Source organism: Microcaecilia unicolor, chromosome 8 (assembly GCF_901765095.1).
Source record: "Microcaecilia unicolor chromosome 8, aMicUni1.1, whole genome shotgun sequence".
Classification (NCBI taxonomy): Eukaryota; Metazoa; Chordata; class Amphibia; order Gymnophiona; family Siphonopidae; genus Microcaecilia; species Microcaecilia unicolor.
In genome coordinates, this window is record NC_044038.1 from 13,279,130 (window position 1) to 13,301,202 (window position 22,073).

Consider the following 22,073-nt stretch of genomic DNA (forward strand, 5'->3'; position numbering starts at 1 on the left):
AACATGTTTGCTTGTTTTTAATGTTTTTTTTAATGGAATTGTATCACTGTATGTTTATGGTTGTATATTGCCTTGATGCCAATATATAGGAAGAACCAACTTCCCACCAAGCAGCATTTTGAAGTACACGCCAAACGTGGAAAGAAGAAAACTTTACTCCATTTGGAGTGTATATTGCCATAGTTCAGTGGTTCCTGGAGGCACCCCAGCCAGTCAGGTTTTCGGGATACCCACAATGAATATTCATGAGAGAGATTTGTATGCAGTGGTGCCACCTTTTGGAAAAGAAAAACATAAGGTGAACACAGGAAAGAGGGTTGAGGAGGGAAGGGGGGATATGCCAGTCCAGGCATGGGCGGATGGGGCCGGCATCTCATCCCTGCCTCGGGCACCTGGCAAGCTACCCAAACGTACAAACATTTTATACATGTTATTCCCGAAACTGTGGATTTTTCCCAAGTCCATTTAGTAGCGGTCTGTGGACTTGACCTTTGGGAAACCGTCCAACCCCTTTTTAAACTCTGCCAAGCTAACCGCCTTCACTACATTCTCCGGCAACGAATTCCAGAGTTTAATTACGCGTTGGGTGAAGAAAAGGTTTCTCCTATTTGTGTTTTAAATTTACTACACTGTAGTTTCATCGCATGCCCCTAGTCCTAGTCCTAGCTGGTATAAGTGCGAGCATCTACATTTTAAATGCATTGCTAACTGGTTACACTAGTGTTCTATGATGGAAGATGGGCACCTTGTTTCTCTTATAAAATAGGCTCCCAATCCTTACCCAACTTACTGAAGGTGCCTAGTTTTAGAACTGCCCCCTATACATGATGGTGTCGATTATTCAGATGGCTGTGAGTAACATTTTGCTGACCACCGCTGGCGTTATGACTGGAAATTCAGTACTGGGTTGTGTCCAGGCTTCGGCACTGACTATCTAGGTTTGCGGAGTTGGATAACAGACAGCCGGTTAGGTGTGATGTTGAGCGCTTAACCAGCTATGGTTTACCACATAAAGTTAGGACTGAGTTTTTAATGCAGTTAACCTGGCAGGTTGAGTTCTGAATATCGGTACTTAACTGGCCAAGTGCTGACTCCACCCCCAGAGAATCCTCAAAATAGTCGGTTTAGACTTTCTGTTCAGCACTAACCTGTTAAGTGGCGCTGAAAATGAATGGGTTGCCCCAAACAGGCGATTGAACCAGCCAGGAGCCGTTTCTGGCTGGTTAAAGCTGTTTAAATATCGACCTGAATGCGTATAACTTGTCTAGAGTACGTTGATTTATACAGGTGGGAAAAATATTTCTGAGTAAATTAAAGTCTAGAGACAGCATTATAGGCCAAGTGTACTTAATAAATCTAAACAAACAAAAAAAAAAAGGAACAAGATAGTAACATGGATCACCCCTTGTTAGCGTTCCCGTCCATTGTAGTAGGATTGATATCTGAAAGCTTGAGATCAACGACATTAATGGGTTTGAGTAATAACTCATCAAAGGAAGAATTCCATTATCTGTATTTTAATATACAGCTTATCCAAAAAAAAATCCTCGTGCTTCAGTGCACTTTAATTAATGTAAGGTTAGTATGCCAGATCTTATCTGTCATTAGGGAGAACCTCAACATACGGGATTGTTTCACTGTAGAAAAGTAAAGAACTCTTCCATGGTTATATGAAAAGGTCAGTTGGAGGCTCCTGACTTGGACAGAGATCAAACTAATGTTACTTAACTATCTGTCTCTCGCTTTCTCTCTGAAGAGGGGTAGGCCTACAAGCTGTTGCTCTCACCCTATCAGTGATATTACTTCAAAATATCTTGAGTGAAAAATATATGCAAAACGAGACAAAGCAACTGAATAAGAATCCGTGTACTAAGGACGTGGCAGCTGGTGAGCTTCATTATGAATCGGTGGTCTGGATACAGAGGCGTTCATTGCCGCATTTGAATTTCTTTTTTAAATAAATGGACTCCGCTTTGTTATGTCTTTAAATAATTTTGTGGTGTCGGAGTGTAAAATGTAGAGCTACAGTAGGTACCATCAAACTCGTAGTGCAAAATCCAGGGCCAGCTCAAGTCATGGGCCAAGTGAGCACCGGGCCTCAAAAGCACCAAGACCCTGTCTCGCCAGCTTCCTTGCAGTGGCTGTCTCCCTGTTGGTTAGCATCAGCATCTCCACCCCCCTGATCCACTTCTCCTCATCTCCCCCAAGTCTGCTGCTGCTCACTGAAGAAAGAAACAGCAAGTGTGGGACCTTTCAGAATCTGAGTGCACTTCAGTGCCCTGCCAGTTCCACCACCTTTTGACATATCCTTTCAGAGGGGGCAGGGCCAGCAGGGTCTTGAAAGTATACTGGAGTCTGAACATCACTGTGCTGGAGAGGAGGAGCAGCCTAGTTGTTAGTGCAGCGGACTTTGATCCTGGGGAACTGGGTTCAATTCCTACTGCAGCTCCTTGTGACGCTGGGCAAGTCACTTAACCCTCCATTGCCCCAGGTACAAATAAGTACCTGAATATATGTAAACCACTTTGAATGTAGTTGCAAAAACCACAGAAAGGCGGTATATCAAGTCCCATTTCCCTTTCCCTTATGACATCACAATATCAGAAGTGAGCCAAGTATCGGGCAATCAAGCCATTGTGACATCACTGATGAGGTTGGCTCTTATTGGTGGAATGAGTGGAGGAGTAGCCTAGTGGTTAGTGCAGCGGACTTTGATCCTGGGGAACTGGGTTCAATTCCTACTGCAGCTCCTTCTGACGCTGGGCAAGTCCCTTAACCCTCCGTTGTCCCAGGTACCTGTATCAAGTCCCATGCTCTTTCCCTTTCCCTTATTGATTGATTATTCGGTGAGTAGCAGCAGACTTGGGGGGGGGGGGGTAGAGGCAGCCTCAGACGTGATGGATGAGGGCAGTTGGTATCCCCAAAAGCAGTAATGGGGGGGGGGGGCAGTTGGCATCCCTGAAAGTGGTGGTGGAGGGAAGGTTGGGAGAGCAGATGCTGGACACGGGAAGAGATAGGACAGGGCGCAGGTGCTGGACACAGAGGTGAGGAGAGAGAGTGCAAATGCTGGATATGAGGAAAGATTGGGAGACAAAGCATGGATATTTGACACATGGGAGATGGAGAGGAGATTCTGGACATGGGAGGACATAGGGAAACAGGGAAGATACTGGACATTGGGGCATATGAAGATGAGGGGGGATGCTGAGCATGTTGAACTCTGGACAAATGAGTCAGGAGTAGCGGTTTATGGACTTGTCCTTTAGGAATCCGTCCAACCCCTTTTTAAACTCTGCCAAGCTAACCGCCTTCACCACATTCTCCGGCAATGAATTCAGAGTTTAATTATGCGTTGGGTGAAGAAACCTTTCTCTGATTTGTTTTAAATTTACTACACTGTAGTTTCATCGCATGCCCCCCTAGTCCTAGTATTTTTGGAAAGCGTGAACAGACGCTTCACATCCACCTGTTCCACTCCACTCATTATTTTATATACCTCTATCATGTCTCCCCTCAGCCGTCTCTTCTCCAAGCTGAAAAGCCCTAGCCTCCTTAGTCTTTCTTCATAGGGAAGTCGTCCCATCCCCGCTATCATTTTAGTCACCCTTCGCTGCACCTTTTCCAATTCTGCTATATCTTTCTTGAGATGCGGCGACCAGAATTGAACACAATGCTCAAGTTGCAGTCGCACCATGGAGCGATACAACGGCATTATAACATCCGCACACCTATTTTCCATACCTTTCCTAATAATACCCAACATTCTATTCGCTTTCTTAGCCGCAGCAGCACACTAAGCAGAAGGTTTCAGTGTGTTATCACGACGACACCCAGATCCCTTTCTTAGTCCGTAACTCCTAAAGTGGAACCTTGCATGATGTAGCTATAATTCGGGTTCTTTTTTCCCATATGCATCGCCTTGCACTTGCTCACATTACTCGAATGCTCCATTCTCATTATTGAACACCCCGATCTAACAGTACAGTTCATTGGTACTCACTTGAGATGATGCTCATGAAGACCCTCTTAGGAGAATCTAGCAGGAGTTATTACCTCCCTGGAACTTAAACTTGCTTAACAGTGGGGCTACATTTTCTCGGCCCACATGTCCCTTTCATTCCAGGGAGGGCGGGAATACCCACCACTGGAGCACTGGCCAGACCAATTTAAATTTAGGTTAGGGTGACTGAACGAGGCCAGTTTTTCTTAGTAAACATGGATTACTTGCAGGTTTTGCCTCAACACTGACACAACCTAATTTATGCACGTTAACTGCAGTGTTAACTGTATCATGCTTTGAAATATTGGCCTCTATGGGAGTTAATTCTCTGTCCCCTACATTTTTCTTCCCTCCAAGCAGTAAGATTTGAGGAAACCACATTCAGTCCTTGAAAGGGTTGCTAATTTTCCTTTTTCCAGGCTTCAACTATCACCTTGGTAACCGACTCGCAGGCATCCTCTCTCTAGGAGAGTGGAAGCAACTCATTCTCTGGTACTTTTCAAAGCACAGGAACAGACGTATCACATCTGATACATGTCGTGACCCTTTTTCCTCCAGCTATCATTATGCAGTGTGTTTTTTTTTCCAAGCGATTCTGTCCAATTTCTCTTTCCAAATAACGTCCCTGGTGGTTTTTCCAGCTTGTGTTATCTTGCACATCTGCTGGTGCTGTTTAGAAAATTCAGAGATTGCAAAATGCCTTTTCAGGAAACCGATGCAAAACTCAGTTGCTAACAGCTGTGTATTTTCTCTTTGTGGGCAGAGACTGATAGTTAAGGTGCATTATGGCCACTCTGCATGTTAAATTACAATAATGTATGTTAGATTACTGTAATACATGTTAATATTAGTTTCTGCAGGATGCATAATAATGATATGCAAATGCATTCAAAACACCTCATAACTATGTATCGTATTTTCGCCTCCAACTTCTCCTACATAGGCACACAGCTATGGAATGCTTTACCCAAATCCGTAAAATCAACTCAGAACTATCTTAAGTTTCAGAAAATTATTGTAGAGAGGTGTGGTAGCCGTGTTAGTCCACTTTTAGAGGTAATCAATAGAAATCAAACAAAATAAAAACATGGAAAAGAAAATAAGATGCTACCTTTTTTATTGGGCATAACTTAATACATTTCTTGATTAGCTTTCGAAGGTTGCCCTTCTTCCTCAGATCGGAAATAAGCAAATGTGCTAGCTGACAGTGTATATAAGTGAAAACATTCAAGCATTACTATGACAGTAAAATAGATACCATTGGAGATTCTACATGGAATGTTGCTACTATTGGAGATTCTACATGGAATGTTGCTATTCCACTAGCAACATTCCATGTAGAAGGCTGCGCAGGCTTCTGTTTCTGTGAGTCTGACGTCCTGCACATACGTGCAGGACGTCAGACTCGCAGAAGCCTGCGCGGCCACATTGGTGATCTGCAAGGGCCGACTTCTGCATGGAATGTTGCTACTATTGGAGATTCTACATGGAATGTTGCTACTGTTGGAGATTCTACATGGAATGTTGCTATTCCACTAGCAACATTCCATGTAGAAGCCTGCGCGGCCACATTGGTGATCTACAAGGGCCGACTTCTACATGGAATGTTGCTAGTGGAATAGCAACATTCCATGTAGAATCTATAGAAATCAAACAAAATAAAACATGGAAAAGAAAATAAGATGATACCTTTTTTTATTGGACATAACTTAATACATTTCTTGATTAGCTTTCGAAGGTTGCCCTTCTTCGTCAGATCGGAAATAAGCAAATATGGAAGATGACAGAATATATAAGTGAAACATCCATGCATACCTCCTACCCACCCCCACCCTGTTAGACTGTCAATGAAATGCTTGGATGTTTCACTTATATATTCTGTCATCTTCCATATTTGCTTATTTCCGATCTGAGGAAGAAGGGCAACCTTCGAAAGCTAATCAAGAAATGTATTAAGTTATGTCCAATAAAAAAGGTATCATCTTATTTTATTTTCCATGTTTTATTTTGCTTGATTTCTATAGATTCTACATGGAATGTTGCTATTCCACTAGCAACATTCCATGTAGAAGTCGGCCCTTGTAGATCACCAATGTGGCCGCGCAGGCTTCTGCTTCTGTGAGTCTGACGTCCTGCACGTACGTGCAGGACGTCAGACTCACAGAAACAGAAGCCTGCGCAGCCTTCTACATGGAATGTTGCTAGTGGAATAGCAACATTCCATGTAGAATCGCCAATAGTAGCAACATTCCATGTAGAATCTCCAATGGTATCTATTTTACTGTCATAGTAATGCTTGAATGTTTTCACTTATAAACACTGTCAGCTAGCACATTTGCTTATTTCCGATCTGACAAAGAAGGGCAACCTTCGAAAGCTAATCAAGAAATGTATTAAGTTATGTCCAATAAAAAAGGTATCATCTTATTTTCTTTTCCATGTTTTTATTTTGTTTGATTTCTATTGATTACCTAGAAAATTATTGAAGACTATCCTATTCAAGAAGGCTTACTTTCCAGACTCAACCTAACCTACCCATTCCTGGTTCCAACAAAATTCATGGACCTTCTTACCTTGTAACCTGGTATTATCTTCTGCTAGCTTCGTTGTCTAAACGATACCTGTTTGTTTATTACCTTTCTTTTACACTGCTTAATTGTACTTTTCTGTACTGTAGTTTTCCCTACAGTTCTATGTAAGCCACATTGAGCCTACCTCTAGTGGGAAAATGTGGGGTATACATGTATTAAATAAAAATAAAATAATCCTCCATTGTCCCAGGTAGAAAACTTAGATTGTGAGCCAACTAGATGCAGAGAAAGTGCTCGTATGTAATATGTAAACAGCTTAGGTTGTACCACAGAAAGGCGGTATATCGAGAAATTTACCACTGCCCTTTGTCACTTCCCATTCAACTGGTTCTTAGCCTAATCCATACCAAAGGTGCTTAGTTTTATAAGTCACCCAGGAGGAAATGTGTTTAAAAGCCTTGTTGAAATCTAGGGGTTCTCCAGGCCTAGCTTGGGAAACAACTCCGCTAGTTCAGCGGCATCTCTTTCTGCCTGAGTTATAAGGCTTGCAGCAACATGCCTCCCCGAGAGGCACAGCAGAAGTCTCTTGTGTCTGAAGATGAACTTGACCAGTGCTTCACAACCTAGTCCTCTGGGCACTTCCAGCCAGTCGGGTTTTCAGGATACGTACAATGAATATGCATGAGAGAGATCTTCATACCAAGAAGGCAGTGCATGCAAATCTTTCTTTCTCATGCATTTAGGGAAAGGGAAATGGAACTTGATATACCGCCTTTCTGACTGAGGTTTTTGCAACTACATTCAAAGTGGTTTACATATATTCAGGTACTTATTTTGTACCAAGCAATGGAGGGTTAAGTGACTTGCCCAGAGTCACAAAGAGCTGCAGTGGGAATTTAACCCAGTTCCCCAGAATCAGAGTCCGCTGCACTAACCACTAGGCTACTCCTCGACTAGCAACATTCCATGTAGAAACCTGCCCTTGCAGATCAGCAGTGCGGCCGCACAGGCTTCTGTTTCTGTGAGTCCGACGTCCTGCACGACGTTGGACTCACAGAAACAGAAGCCTGCGCAGCCGCGTTGCTGATCTGCAAGGGCAGGCTTCTACATGGAATGTTGGCTAGTAGAATACCAACATTCCATGTAGAATCTTAGATAGTAGCAACATTCCATCTAGAATCTCAACTAGGGAAAGGGAAATAGGACTTGATATACCACCTTTCTGAGGTTTTCGCAACTACATTCAAAGCGGTTTACATATATTCAGGTACTTTTTGTACCAGGGGCAATGGAGGGTTAAGTGGACTTGCCCAGAGTCACAGGGAGCTGCAGTGGGACTCGAACTCAGTTCCCCAGGATCAAAGTCCACTGCACCAACCACTAGGCCACTCCTCCAACTCTTTATGCAGAGAGGTCACATCTCCTATCTAAATGTTATCTGGGTTTCTTGGCTCAGATTTGAAGCAGTGGTATTTAGAAGCAGAATGCACACAACTTCCCTAGCATTCCTCCCCTCCTAGCACCACACATTGAGAATGAGGTGTCACGCAATCCTGGAAAGAAACTGCCAAACTGATCATGAGAAATTGTAAACATGGTCTTTCTTCTACCAAGATGCATTTCTAAGAGCCAGCAAATAAATATTTCTAGAGTGATTTTTCACACAATTTTACCCAAGTAAACATGGATATTCATTGTGGATATCCTGAAAGCTGACTGTCTGGATGCACCCTGACGACTGGGTTGAGAAGCCCTAGTTTAGTTCATCTTCTGACACATGAGGTTTCTGTTTTGTCTCTTTGGGAGGTATGACCTCCTGCTTACAACCCATACAGACTTGGGAAGCAGTGGCGTTCCGAGGGGCGCTGACACCCGGGGCGGATTGCCGATGCGCCCCGCCCCCCCTCCATGCAGCGCGACCCCCCCCTGGCAAAGGGACACCCGCCTCCCCGGCGAAAGAACCCCCCCCGAGTGCACGCCGCTGGGGGGGGGGGGGGGGCCGCGCGCCAGTCAGCGTCGTTGGTTTCCATGCTCCCTCTGCCCCGGAAGAGGAAGTAACCTGTTCCGGGGCAGAGGGAGCATGGAAACCAACGACGCAGATCGGCGCGCGGCACCCCCCCCCCCCCCAGCGGCGTGCACCCGGGGCGGACCGCCCCCACCGCCCTCTCCCTTGGTACGCCACTGTTGGGAAGGGACAGATGCCACACACATTATAAATAAATTCAACCCTGAATTATACAGTAAAAGGTGTGCTTATATTTGCAAAAAGGTTTTTTTCTTTTGCAGACAGCATTATTTAGCAGTACTGTATACCCAGAGGGGAGGAGAAGTACATGTCTTTGATTAAGTGAAATGCCTTTGTAAATAATTTGTGTGTTCATGTTGCAGTCATTAGGATTCATAAAATCAATTTGCCTGCAAGTAAGGTGATGTGTATCCCTTTTTGAACTTTGATTGGGGCCTGGCTGGAGTGGGCTGCAGTGGAGAGAGGGGGGGAGCATTGAGGATTGGAAAAGACGAGAGAATGTGAGGGCTGAAGGGAGAGTAAAAGAGTGGCGGGGTGCAGGGCCGCCGAGAGACTGGGCCAGGCCCGGGACAAGGTCGCCGGGCCCTCTCTCTACCCCTGGGCCCTCTGCACTGACCTTAAGCGCCTCTCCGTCTCCTTCGAAAGCGCAGCAAGCAGCGACAGACGTCTCCTTCCTTCCGTGTCCCGCCCTCGCGGAAGTTACATCAGGCGAGGACGGGACACGGAAGGAAGGAGTGGTCTGCCGCTGCTTGCTGCGCTTTTGAGCGCTTAAGGTCAGTATCAGGGAGCGACGGCGGGCGGGCCAGCCCCCCCCCCTCCTCTCAGCGGCCCTGGTGGGGTGCTGAGAAAAGAGTAAGGAGGTTGGGCCCGGAGGAGAGTTGAGAGAGATCTACATGGGAGCAAGATGATAGATGTACATGTGTCAGAAAAGAACGTCTTTCCATGTACTTCTCTCATTGTCCCTCCACCAAAATAAATTATTTAGGGAAGGTGGGTCCAGCATACAGTGCACAAGAGTTTCATGATTTACAGTACCAAATTCCCACCGGTGCCCCTGCGATTTCAAAGGGAAAACTCCAAAGGGAGCTTCCCTTACAAAATTCATTTGCAGGTCCATGAGTAAAGATACCCACAAGCCTGTTATCAAAGCACTGTTTTGGTTTTTTTTCTAATTTGCCTTATAAGAACAAAAGGAAACGCCCCTCATGCACTAGCTGTCTTGCCCCTGTACCTGCCCTTTCGCAGTGCAAGCGTGGGGACTTTGAACTGCAAAGTGGGAGGACAATTTCTTTTTTTGTTACATTTGTACCCCGCGCTTTCCCACTCATGGCAGGCTCAATGCGGCTTACATGGGGCAATGGAGGGTTAAGTGACTTGCCCAGAGTCACAAGGAGCTGCCTGTGCCTGAAGTGGGAATCGAACTCAGTTCCTCAGTTCCCCAGGACCAAAGTCCACCACCCTAACCACTAGGCCACTCCTCCACTGTTGCTACTATTTGAGATTCTACATGGAATGTTGCTATTCCAACATTCCATGTAGAAGTCAGCCCTTGCAGATCACCAATGTGGCCGCACAGGCTTCTGCTTCTGTGAGTCTGACGTCCTGCACGTACGTGCAGGACGTCAGACTCTCAGAAACAGAAGCCTGCGCAGCCTTCTACATGGAATGTTGCTAGTGGAATAGCAACATTCCATGTAGAATCTCCAATAGTAGCAACATTCCATGTAGAATCTCCAATGGTATCTATTTTATTTTTGTTACATTTGTACCCTGCGCTTTCCCACTCATGGCAGGCTCAATGCGGCTTACATGGGGCAATGGAGGGTTAAGTGACTTGCCCAGAGTCACAAGGAGCTGCCTGTGTCTCAAGTGGGAATTGAACTCAGTTCCTCAGGACCCCAGGACCAAAGTCTACCACCCTAACCACTAGGCCACTCCTCCACTGTTGCTACTATTTGACATTCTACATGGAATGGACTAGCAACATTCCATGTAGAAGTCGGCCCTTGCAGATCACCAATGTGGCCGCGCAGCCTTCTACATGGAATGTTGCTAGTGGAATAGCAACATTCCATGTAGAATCTCCAATAGTAGCAACATTCCATGTAGAATCTCCAATAGTATCTATTTTATTTTTGTTACATTTGTACCCTGTGCTTTCCCACTCATGGCAGGCTCAATGCCTGTGCCTGAAGTGGGAATGGAACTCAGTTCCTCAGTTCCCCAGGACCAAAGTCCACCACCCTAACCACTAGGCCACTCCTCCACTCCAACAAACTGTTTACTTGGGTAAAATTGTGTGAAAATCACTCTAGAAATATTTATTTGCTGGCTCGTAGAAATGCGTCTCGGTAGAAGAAAGACCATGTTTACAATTTCTCATGATCAGTTTGACAGCTTCTTTCCAGGATTGCGTGACGCCTCATTCTCAATGTGTGGTGCTAGGAGGGGGGGGGGGGGATGGTAGGGAAGTTGTGTGCATTCTGCTTCTAAATACCACTGCTTAAAATCTGAGCCAAGAACCCCAGATAACATTTACGTAGGAGACGTGACCTCTCTGAATTAAAGAGTTTCAGAAGATAAATTGTGAATGGCTATGGATATAAATCCCACCCCCAAAACAGCAAGGCAAACGATCCGCAGACACCAAAGTGGAAATAAAATAGAGAAAATCAATGGTAGATCTACACAAAATTTTATTACTCAAGTTGCAGACTAATTGTTGCCCGATACAGGCTGTGTTTCACCCAAAAGGACTGCATCAGGGGCTACGTTATAGTCTCCAAAATATACACAAAATGTTTATTAGTTGCAAACTAATATCTACCACTGATCTGCTTAATTTTATTTCCACTAAGGATATAAATCTGCATTATTTTTAATTTTTAAAGGGTTAAAACAGTAATTTATTTTATAGTTCACATTGCATATTTTATCCACAGAGGCTAAGATGATATTCTGCATGTTCTGGACAGGGGGGGGGGGGGGGGGGGGGAGGTTCAAGGCAAAGTTGTTGATTTATAACGCAAGTTGGCATTCTGCTGGTTTTGAGATAGTGATTGTATCCAATCTAGAGACAAACACAACTATTGCACAGTTAACGATATGGGACTCGGCTGAGAGGTGGTAGACAGGAAGAGACTTGTGGTAAAGGGGTGATGGAATGCTGTCTGGACCACGTCAAGGATGAGTGGGTGGGAGAGAAGAAGATTATGAAAATGGAAATTGTTTTTTCAGTTACCCGCAGGAGCAGCTATGCTGGCCTGGGAGAACTGAAACATATTAGCTTGTGAAAACGAACATAAAAAATGTAGACCTATCATGTCCACACAAACTGTCCAGTTGCACGGTCCCTTCCTCCTCCTCCTCTGTTTATCCTGTGTTAATTCAGATGTAGTCCTTGTCTCCACTTCCTCCATTAAGAGGCTATTCCATGTGTATCTTCTTGCCCTGTAGAAATATGCTGAAAGCTCATCTCTCTAAGCAAGCCTACCCAAATGCCCCAACCTAATCTCGCCAACTTCCACCCCCAATTCTGTTCTGACTTAAATACCAACCTCCCATCCTTCTCTTTCCATCTCTCCTTACCCTTTCTCCCAAATTACACTGTCCTATCCTGTCTCTACCCTCTTTTATCCTAGTCATATATTATCTACGTCAACTTATCATACACTACTAAGCCTGACTTTATTGTTTTACTACTGTTTTATTAAAATTCTATTAACTTTGTTTTTCAAATTACTATGTAAGCCGCATTGAGCCTGCATTTTGTGGGAAAGCGCGGGGTACAAATGTAATAATAATAATAATCCTTTTTTTTTTTTGTTACATTTGTACCCCGTGCTTTCCCACAAAATGCAGGCTCAATGCGGCTTACATATTGTATACAGTTACTTATTTGTACCTGGGACAATGGAGGGTTAAGTGACTTGCCCAGAGTCACAAGGAGCTGCCTGTGCCTGAAGTGGGAATCAAACTCAGTTCCTCAGTTCCCCAGGACCAAAGTCCACCACCCTAACCACTAGGCCACTCCTCCACTGTTGCTACTATTTGAGATTCTACACGGAATGTTGCTATTCCACTAGCAACGTTCCATGTAGATGTCGGCCCTTGCAGACCACCAATGTGGCCGCGCAGGCTTCTGCTTCTGTGAGTCTGACGTCCTGCACGTACGTGCAGGACGTCAGACTCTCAGAAACAGAAGCCTGCGCAGCCTTGTACATGGAATGTTGCTAGTGGAATAGCAACATTCCATGTAGAATCTCCAATAGTAGCAACATTCCATGTAGAATCTCCAATAGTATCTATTTTATTGTTGTTACATTTGTACCCTGCGCTTTCCCACTCATGGCAGGCTCAATGCGGCTTACATGGGGCAATGGAGGGGTTAAGTGACTTGCCCAGAGTCACAAGGAGCTGCCTGTGCCTGAAGTGGGAATCGAACTCAGTTTCTCAGTTCCCCAGGACCAAAGTCCATCACCCTAACCACTAGGCCACTCCTCCACTCCATTTTCTTAGGTTTCTCATGAGGTAGGTTAATAAATGGAATCACCTATAAAACGGAGGTTTTCTTCCTCATCAGCCTCTCATATTCTTCCCTTCAGGTATTTTGGCCCATTTTGCCTGAGGGCCTTGAAAATCCAAACATAGTTACTGGTAGCCAGTATAGTTTTTGTAGGAAGGATGCAATGTGGTCATGCTGCAGGCATTCTGAATTAGTTGGAGCTGATGCGGGCTCTTTTTAGTTGTTCAGCCAATGTACAGGGCATTACAGTAGTCTAGTCATGATGTTACAGCATGGACCACTGTGATGAGAGATTTCTTTTCAGTATATGCAGAGAGATTTTACTATCTGCTGCAGGCGATAGGTAATCGAAGCAGTTTTTAAAGATTGTTTGAATTTGCAGTATCAAAGTGAGTGAGTTGAGCAGTATTCCTGTTCTGAGATTTTAGGGGGTGTTCTGACTTCCCAAATGGTATTTTGAAGTCTGATACCCAGGGGCGGACTGACCATTTGAGCAACCGGGCAGTGCCGGAGGGTCCAGAGGCTCTGCCTGGATACCCAGTGCGCCACTGGTGATGTAGTGGCCTCAGCAGGGAGAAGGAGGAGGGGGGGAAATATGTTCTTTGCTGCCCGGCCTGTTGGGCTGCTTCTATTCCCCTCCTGCCTGACCAGGGGCGTAGCCAGACTTCAACGGGAGGGGGGTCCAGAGCCTGAGGTGAGGGGGCACATTTTAGCTCCCACCGCCACCACCACCAACTTTGACCCCCCCCTCCCGCCACCAACCCTCCCCCGCCGTCGCCTACCTTTGCTGGCGGGGGACCCCAACCCCCGCCAGCTGAGGTCCTCTTCGTCCTTCGTTCTGTTTCTGGGATTCTGGAATCTTGTTACTCTTTGGGATTCCAGAATCTTGCTACTCTTTGTCCTTATCTCTTATTTGGCCTGTTTGTCCTGATTAGATTGTAAACTCTTTGGGATTTCGGAATCTTGCCACTCTCTTTGGGATTCTGGAATCTTGCTACTCTTTGGGATTCTGGAATCTTGCTACACTTTGTCCTTTTCCCTGTTTGTCCTGATTAGATTGTAAGCTCTGTCGAGCAGGGACTGTCTCTTCATGTTCAAGTGTACAGCGCTGCGTATGTCTAGTAGCGCTTTAGAAATGATAAGTAGTAGAAGTCTTTGGGATTCCGGAATCTTGCCACTCTCTTTGGGATTCTGGAATCTTGCTACTCTTTGGGATTCTGGAATCTTGCTACACTTTGTCCTTTTCCCTGTTTGTCCTGATTAGATTGTAAGCTCTGTCAAGCAGGGACTGTCTCTTCATGTTCAAGTGTACAGCGCTGCGTATGTCTAGTAGAGCTTTAGAAATGATAAGTAGTAGTAGTAGAAGTCTTTGGGATTCTGGAATCTTGCCACTCTTTGGGATTCTGGAATCTTGCTACTCTTTGGGATTCTGGAATCTTGCTACACTTTGTCCTTTTCCCTGTTTGTCCTGATTAGATTGTAAGCTCTGTCAAGCAGGGACTGTCTCTTCATGTTCAAGTGTACAGCGCTGCGTACGTCTAGTAGCGCTATAGAAATAAGTAGTAGCAGTAGTAGTCTGACATCCTGCTCTGAATATTGGGAGCTAGCTATACTCCGCCCCTGGAACGCTCCCGACACAGCCAGCTACCACTTCGATGCTAACTAGTCATTTTCAGCGCCTCTGAGCGGTCTAATGCTGCTGAAAAATGACCAGGTAGCCACATTCAAGCAAGTTAACCGGTCAGCAGCTGTTCCTGGCTGGTTAACTCGCTTTGAATATTGTCCGGAAAGAAAATAGGTGCCAATATTTGCCTGTAGTATTGATGGGTGATTTTCACAGGGAAGGTATGTCTGCTTTCCCTTTGAAACTGGCGTAACTTAAGCTGTACAAGTTAGCCCTCATTAATGTCAGTGGGACCTATTTTTAAACACACATTAGGTCATTATCACAACTGGAGAAATAAACCTCATAAAGTATCTAGGTGCTACACCAAATAATTTTTTTTGTAGCTCTCTCTCTCTTGCAAAGGTTTCCATTTCAGTGCAATTGACTGGAATGAAAGGAAGTAATGTGGTGCAGGCCAGCTCCCATGATTTTCCATGAGAGGAAAAGGAAAATTAAAAATGAGAATTTTCCTCCCATAGGAAATGGGAATTATACAAAAAAAAAAAGCTGGGCTAGATTTATTTGCCGGTCGGAACTGGAGTAAATATATGTTGAGGTCGAGGCTTCGGGGAGGAAATACGTTCTCATATCTACATGCGAGTGTCAGTAGAGGCCCGGTGGTGCCAGATAAAAGAATATACACAATAAACAGACTTTACCTCCTGTGTGTGCCAAGTATCTCTTTCAAGGCCCTTGCAAATACATTTTTCAGAGTTTTGAAAGCACATCAAATGGCAGTGAAATATCCCCCTGGAGAGCTTCAAGAATTTGAATAGAGACCTAAGTTTCCCTGGACGCTAAAGTGTATGAATTAGGGGACAATAGATGTTTGAAATATATGTAGTGACATAAAACCTCTTGCAAAAATTTTTTTTTAATCTGCAGTGATCTTAGAATATAGCAACATTCACCCCTGCCAAAACGAAATAACTTAGAAATTGCAAGTTATTGTTCTGTAATTACAGGGCTTTCTTCTGGCTTCCACACGCTTCAGCTGTCCTGTTACTTCCATCTGGGCTATTGGGAAGTGGCTGTGGGAGCCTGACACTCCCTGATGGAGTTTGCAGGGAGCTGGAACAAGGGTAGGCAGACGGCAAATATTTTCTTTGAGTTCTAAACCCCAAATTACGCAGAAAATAACATATTTTAAAAGTTGCTGTCTTCTTTTGAGTGTATATGTGCATGGGTAACATTTAAAAGTTGCTGTCTTCTTTTGAGTGTGTATGGCACTTTATGTGCATGGGTAACATTGCTTCCTGCTGGATGTTTTATGTTAATTAAACGGAGGAATGTCTTTATTTTATATTCCTCAAAAATTGGTCAGTTGTAGTCAGTGCATTTTTTTTCTAGCAAAAAAGGGGCCGGTACTCAAATACTTATTGTCTATCCCCCTGCAGTCGTTCTGTAATCCGTTGCAGCTTTAAATCTACGGAAGCCTCCAACGCCAAGGATACCTCTGCTGCTACCTCTGCAGCCCACGCGGAGCTCACCGTCGGAGGACTCCCGCTACTGGCGTCCGCCATCTTGGGCTCGAGTATCCGGCTTCTCGTCCCCTCCTTCTTCCCCGATTTCGCTGCCATCCGCCTCTTTAGTACGCGTTCCGTCAGCGCTAATGTTAGCTCGATGTCTCCCCTGTATTCAGGTTGAATCACCGATTTATCAGACGCGTTTTGCCGCTGTAATAACTCAGGCAAGGAGGGAGCTCTGCACGACGACAGCCACCTTCTAGCCGTGCATCACGTGACCATTTCCCTTGGCCACCTTTAAATCTAGACTGAAAGCCCACCTCTTTAACATTGCTTTTGACTCGTAACCACTTGTAACCACCTGCCTCCACCTACCCTCCTCCTTCCTGTACACAATAATTGATTTGATTTGCTTACTTTATTTTTTGTCTATTAGATGGTAAGCTCTTTGAGCAGGGACTGTCTTTCTTCTATGTTTGTGCAGCGCTGCGTATGCCTTGTAGCGCTATAGAAATGCTAAATAGTAGTAGTAGTAGTGTGGTGATCACTGAGGGACCCACCCCACAATAGCCAGGCCCTCTACAACCAGTCACAGAATCTCTGACAAGGAAGGATTGATGTGTAGAGCCTGAGCTCTTTCATTAAAACTCGGGGATTATGGGTCAATTTTGGCAAACAATGGAAAAGGCGCCGGTACTCAGTACCCCCTCAAAAAAAAGCCCTGGTTGTAGTAATGGTACTATTAAATCTTAGAGAGCCATCTTAGGGTGAGGCCCACAGTTAGGAATAGGATGGGTGGGCCTTTCAGAACTCCCCACCCCCGCCTGTAGCCAGGATTTGAACCCACCCTCTGGATTACAAGACCGGTGCTTTAACCACTCGGCCACAACTCTACTTACTTTGGATGTCCCTCCCTTACTTCCAGGTCTCTCAGCTGAGTGAAGCACGGCCAAAAAGGACGTTCTTATTATTCCGGGGTTGAATGATGTCCAAAAAAGAGCTTGCAGCATCGGAACCTGTTTGATTTTTTTTTTTTTTTAAATATTTATTTATTTGTTGCATTTGTATCCCACCTTATCCCACCTCTTTGCAGGCTCAAAGTGGCTTACAATACATCATGAGTAGTGGAGGAATGTTAGTAAATAAACATTTAGTATTGCAAAGTCTTGGTCAGCATGATGATAATTAAAACAAAGTTATAATATACAAGCAGATATAGTGGAACAGTTCTAAACATAGATGGGCGAGTTGTGCATATTCACATTGGTTGATCTTTGTGGTACGCTTTATTAAAGAGATGGGTCTTCAGTAATACGCGGAAGTTTGTTCTTTCGTAGATCGATTTCAAGCTGCGCGGCAGTGCATTCCATAACTGTGTGCTCAGGTAGGTAAAGTTTGACGCATGCATTAGTTTGCATTTCATTCCTTTGCAGCTGGGGAAGTGCAGATCAAGGAATGTGCGGGATGATCTTTTGGCATTCCTAGGTGGCAGGTCTATCAGGTCAGACATATAAGCTGGTGCGTCTCCATGGATGATTTTGTGAACTAGTGAGCATATTTTGAACGCGATGCGTTCCTTAAGTGGGAGCCAGTGTAGTTTTTCTCGTAGAGGCTTGGCACTTTCAAAATTTGGTTTGCCAAATATGAGTCTAGCTGCAGTGTTCTGGGCTGTCTGTAGTTTCTTGTTTTATTTGTTTATATATTGTTTGATTATAGTGAAGAACGTCCATAAAGGACGCTCCTGACGAGCCCTTGGGCGGTTTTTCGGGTGTAGAACGGCCATAATGGCCGTCCATTACGAGCACTTGGCCGTTTTTGCCCCCCCCCCCCGATTTTTTTTTTCTTTTACATTTTAATAATTTTTCCATTCCCGCGCAGCCCCAACGAGAGGTACAGACCTCTCGTTAGATTTTCCAGCGTTTTTCAGCGTTAAGGCAATCGGAAAAAGGTTAGTGCATCTCATTACAATAGGGTTTCTACACAATTTGCTCATCTGCATTCCGTTTTCGTTAGCTGCTACTGTCATCGGGGAAAAAAGTGTTTAGTGCATGCCAGGGTTTACTACTTGCTCGTTAAGGGCTCCTTAAGTTTAGTGCATTTTACTGTGAGTTAGGGAAGGATTGGAGGCAGCCCTAATGAATTATTCCACTGCTGAACTGATAACAATTTGAAGCTGTTTAGGTCCTGGGAGAGTCGTTTGCTAGAACAGCTCCAAGTAGTAAAGTGTTTCTCAGATGATATCAAAATAACTTTTGGATTAGACAAGTGTGCAGAAGCAATCTTCTATAATGGGGAAAAAACACACTGAAAACATTTCTCATGAGACTGTAGCAAAAACAAACAAAAAAAGAGCTTGAGCAGGAAAGGGTATATAAATACCAACGTGGTTAGAAGGTGCAGCAATGCAACTCAAATTTATCCAAAAACACGATCAAAGAATATTAGAGAAGACTGAATTGATATAGCACAGAATAAGATACAAGCTAGAGATCAGCTTGCAATCCCAGTGCTTTCATACAGCTTTGGAATTTTTTTTTTTTTTGTTACATTTGTACCCTGCGCTTTCCCACTCATGGCAGGCTCAATGCGGCTTACATGGGGCAATGGAGGGTTAAGTGACTTGCCCAGAGTCACAAGGAGCTGCCTGTGCCTGAAGTGGGAATCGAACTCAGTTCCCCAGGACCAAAGTCCACCACCCTAACCACTAGGCCACTCCTGAGGATTGACCTCAAAATCGTTAAACTGGGGTGAATCTCTTCATAAAGGCAGTTAATAAATCCCAATACGTAAATAAATTAAGGTAAAGATCTTGAAAGTTCCTCCATATCCCAAGGGCTTGGCCAGACACCCAATTTTGGGTGGGCCTGGACCCAAGGTGGGTGGGCAGAAGAACGCCTTGTCCCGCAAGTGATTTAGTCTTTCCCTCTCCTGCCTGCAAGCCATATGGTCCCTCAAACATCCTTCCTCCCCTGCATCCCTTTTTAATTAGCAGATTTTCACGGGCAGCGAGCAGCAACTAATACATACTGCTCACGTTGGCCCCACAGCCTTCTTTCTGATGATGCAACTTCCTGTTTCCACATAGGTTGGTATATATCAGAGGGAAGGCTGTGGGGCCGGTGCGAGCAGTACGTATCAGTCGCTGCTCGCTGCAGGCGAAGATCTGCTATTCACAAGATATGCAAGAGGGACAGTTGTTGGGAGTTTTCGGCTGGTGGGGATTGGGGATCCCTGCCAGCCACATCATAGGTGTGCTGCTACTGAATGGGCCTAAACCCAATGTGGGTGGGCCTAGGCCCACCCAGGCCCACCCTTGGCTACGCCACTGCCATATCCATGAGATAATTTGTTAAGGATCGGTGTATACTGAGACTGTATATTCCAAGAGCCAAAGAAGAAACGAGCCTCACCGAAATAGATTTATACATATAACAGCTACTGTCATTGGTGTTCAGACAATACTTTAATAACATCAACAGCCCAAATAAGAAAAAGCGTGAAAGCAAATGACCAGAGTCTGTCTCCATCCTTTGACAAGCAATCTGACTAACGAAAAGAATAAGGAGAGTCTTCCAGTACACTGGAGAGAGAGAGAGAAGCAGCAAAACTTGAAAGGCAAGAGAGAGAAAACTCTTAGATCAGCAATCGAGGAAAAACTGGTTAATACAGCGGCGTTAGAAAAGGTTCAAAGAAGAGCAACCAAATGATAAAGGGGATGGAATTCATCTCGTATGAGAAAAGGCTAAAGAGGTTAGGTCTCTTCAGCTTGGCAAAGAGACTGATGAGGGGAGATAGGTCTACAAACTCATGAGTGGTGTAGAACGAGTAGAAGAGAATTTACGCTTTCAAAAAGTACAAAGACTAGGGGACACTCGATGAAATTACATGGAAACACTTTTGAAACAAATAGGAGGAAATATTTTTTTTCACTCGGCGAATAGTTAAGCTGAGGAACTCGTTGCCAGAGGATGTGGTAGCAGTGGTTAGCGTATCTGGACTTAAAAAGTTTGGACAAGTTCCTGGAGGAAAAGATGGACTTGGGGGAAGCCACTGCTTGCCCTGGGATTGGTAGCATGGAATCGTGCTACTAATCTGCCATGTACTTGTGACCTGGATTGGCTGCTGTCGGAAACAGGATGCAGACTAAACGGACCATTGGTCTGATCCAGTTTGGCTATTCTTATGTTCTTAACGGGGAAATATAGAGAGTGACTTCGGAAAGCACAAAAGATGAGAAATGAATTGTTAAGGAAACGTGAATTTAAACGGAAAGAGGACAGAGAATTGCAGCAAAGGATAGTGGACCACAGGAGAAGATGGTTCACAACCAGTATTAAAAAAAACAAACAAACCTTGTAGAACAGACAAATGCAGATTTTGTTTTTACTTCAGTGGAAAAACAGTCACACATTTCATCACCAGGAGTGATGTACTGATGTCGGAAAAATTGTATTTAGAGAGGCATAATAAGGAAGCACATCTCATGCACTTGAAGCTATATAAACATTAAACATTGCTGTGCCGGAAAACAACTGGGATGAAAATTTAGACAGAATTGTGGAGGATGAAGAAGTCATCGGCTGGGACATTCCCATTCCCACAGATCCAAAGCGTGATGCAAGAAAACCAGATACTGTGGTAAAGGAGAAACGCACAATAGCATTACGAATAGAAGACTCAGAGCCAAGCAACTCCTATCTGTGCAATATCTGGAGAAAAAGAAGATCTCAAATACCAACAAAAATTAAGGGCCCTTTTACTAAGCCCAACGCGTACCAAAATGGAGTTACCGCCCGAGTACCACGTGGCTCTTGTGGTAATACGCGCGTCTGAAAAATACTTTTTTTTTAAATTTTCGGGCATGCGTAACGGATGCTCGCTAAGTGGCATTTGGCGCGCATAGGTCATTACTGCCCAGTTACCGCGTGAGTCTTTACTGCTAGGTCAGTGGCTTGGCGGTAAGGTCTCAGACCCAAAATGGACAGGCGGCAATTTTGATTTTGCCGCACGTCCATTTTCGGCAAAAATTTTAAAAAAGGCCTTTTTTACAGGGGCACTAAAAAATGGATCGGCGCGCACCCAAAGCCCGCGCCTGCGCTACCGTAAGTCATTTTTCAGCACGCTTCTGTAAAATGACCCCTTAGAGTCCAAGAAAATGTTGCAGAAAGATAACAAATATTCTCCCAAATGTACTGGGTTCCATCACCCTGATTTAAAAGAATTTTCAAGTGCATCTTGATTATGTTGCTTGTTTATATTACATCTTATGGCGCTCGTTTTCGAAGCAGATGGACGTGTCAAAATGGCCAAAAAAAAAAGTCCTTCTGCCAAAACATCCAAATTGCAATTTTCAAAAGGCAGAATTATTATTATTATTTATTATTTGTAGCATTTGTGTCCCACATTTTCCCACCAATTTGCAGGCTCAATGTGGCTTACATTTGCCGTAATGGCGGTTGCCATTTCCGGGTAACAGAATTACAATTGGTAATGCGTTAAGTTGTATACATACATGGTAACATACATGGAACATAACATTCGTGGAACAGATCATGATATAGACTAGCCGTTGAGCCCGTAAAAACGGGCTGGTATTGGGGTTTTCCTTCCTTCCTTCCTTCCCCCTCCCTCCCTCCCCGTGAGGTCGCCACCGCTACCGTCCCCCCCCCCCCCCCCCGGAGTCGCCGCCATCCCTCCACCCAGCCCGGGCCCTCTCTCTCTCCGCTACTAAACTTGCACATCCATTCGCCGGAACGCAGCACGCACATCAGCTGAGCTGCCGTCGGCCCTTCCTTCTCTGCCTGTGTCCCGCCCTCCTGTGACGTAACGTCAGCGAGGGCGGGACACAGGCAGGGAAGG

General features: G+C 44.8%; 1 protein-coding gene across 2 annotated transcripts in view; it reads left to right on the forward strand.

The window, feature by feature from the left end:
* The window catches only part of LOC115476700 (ras-associating and dilute domain-containing protein-like), a 129,982-nt gene that overhangs the window by 26,721 nt on the left and 81,188 nt on the right, over nucleotides 1–22,073 (forward strand). The window lies entirely within an intron of this gene.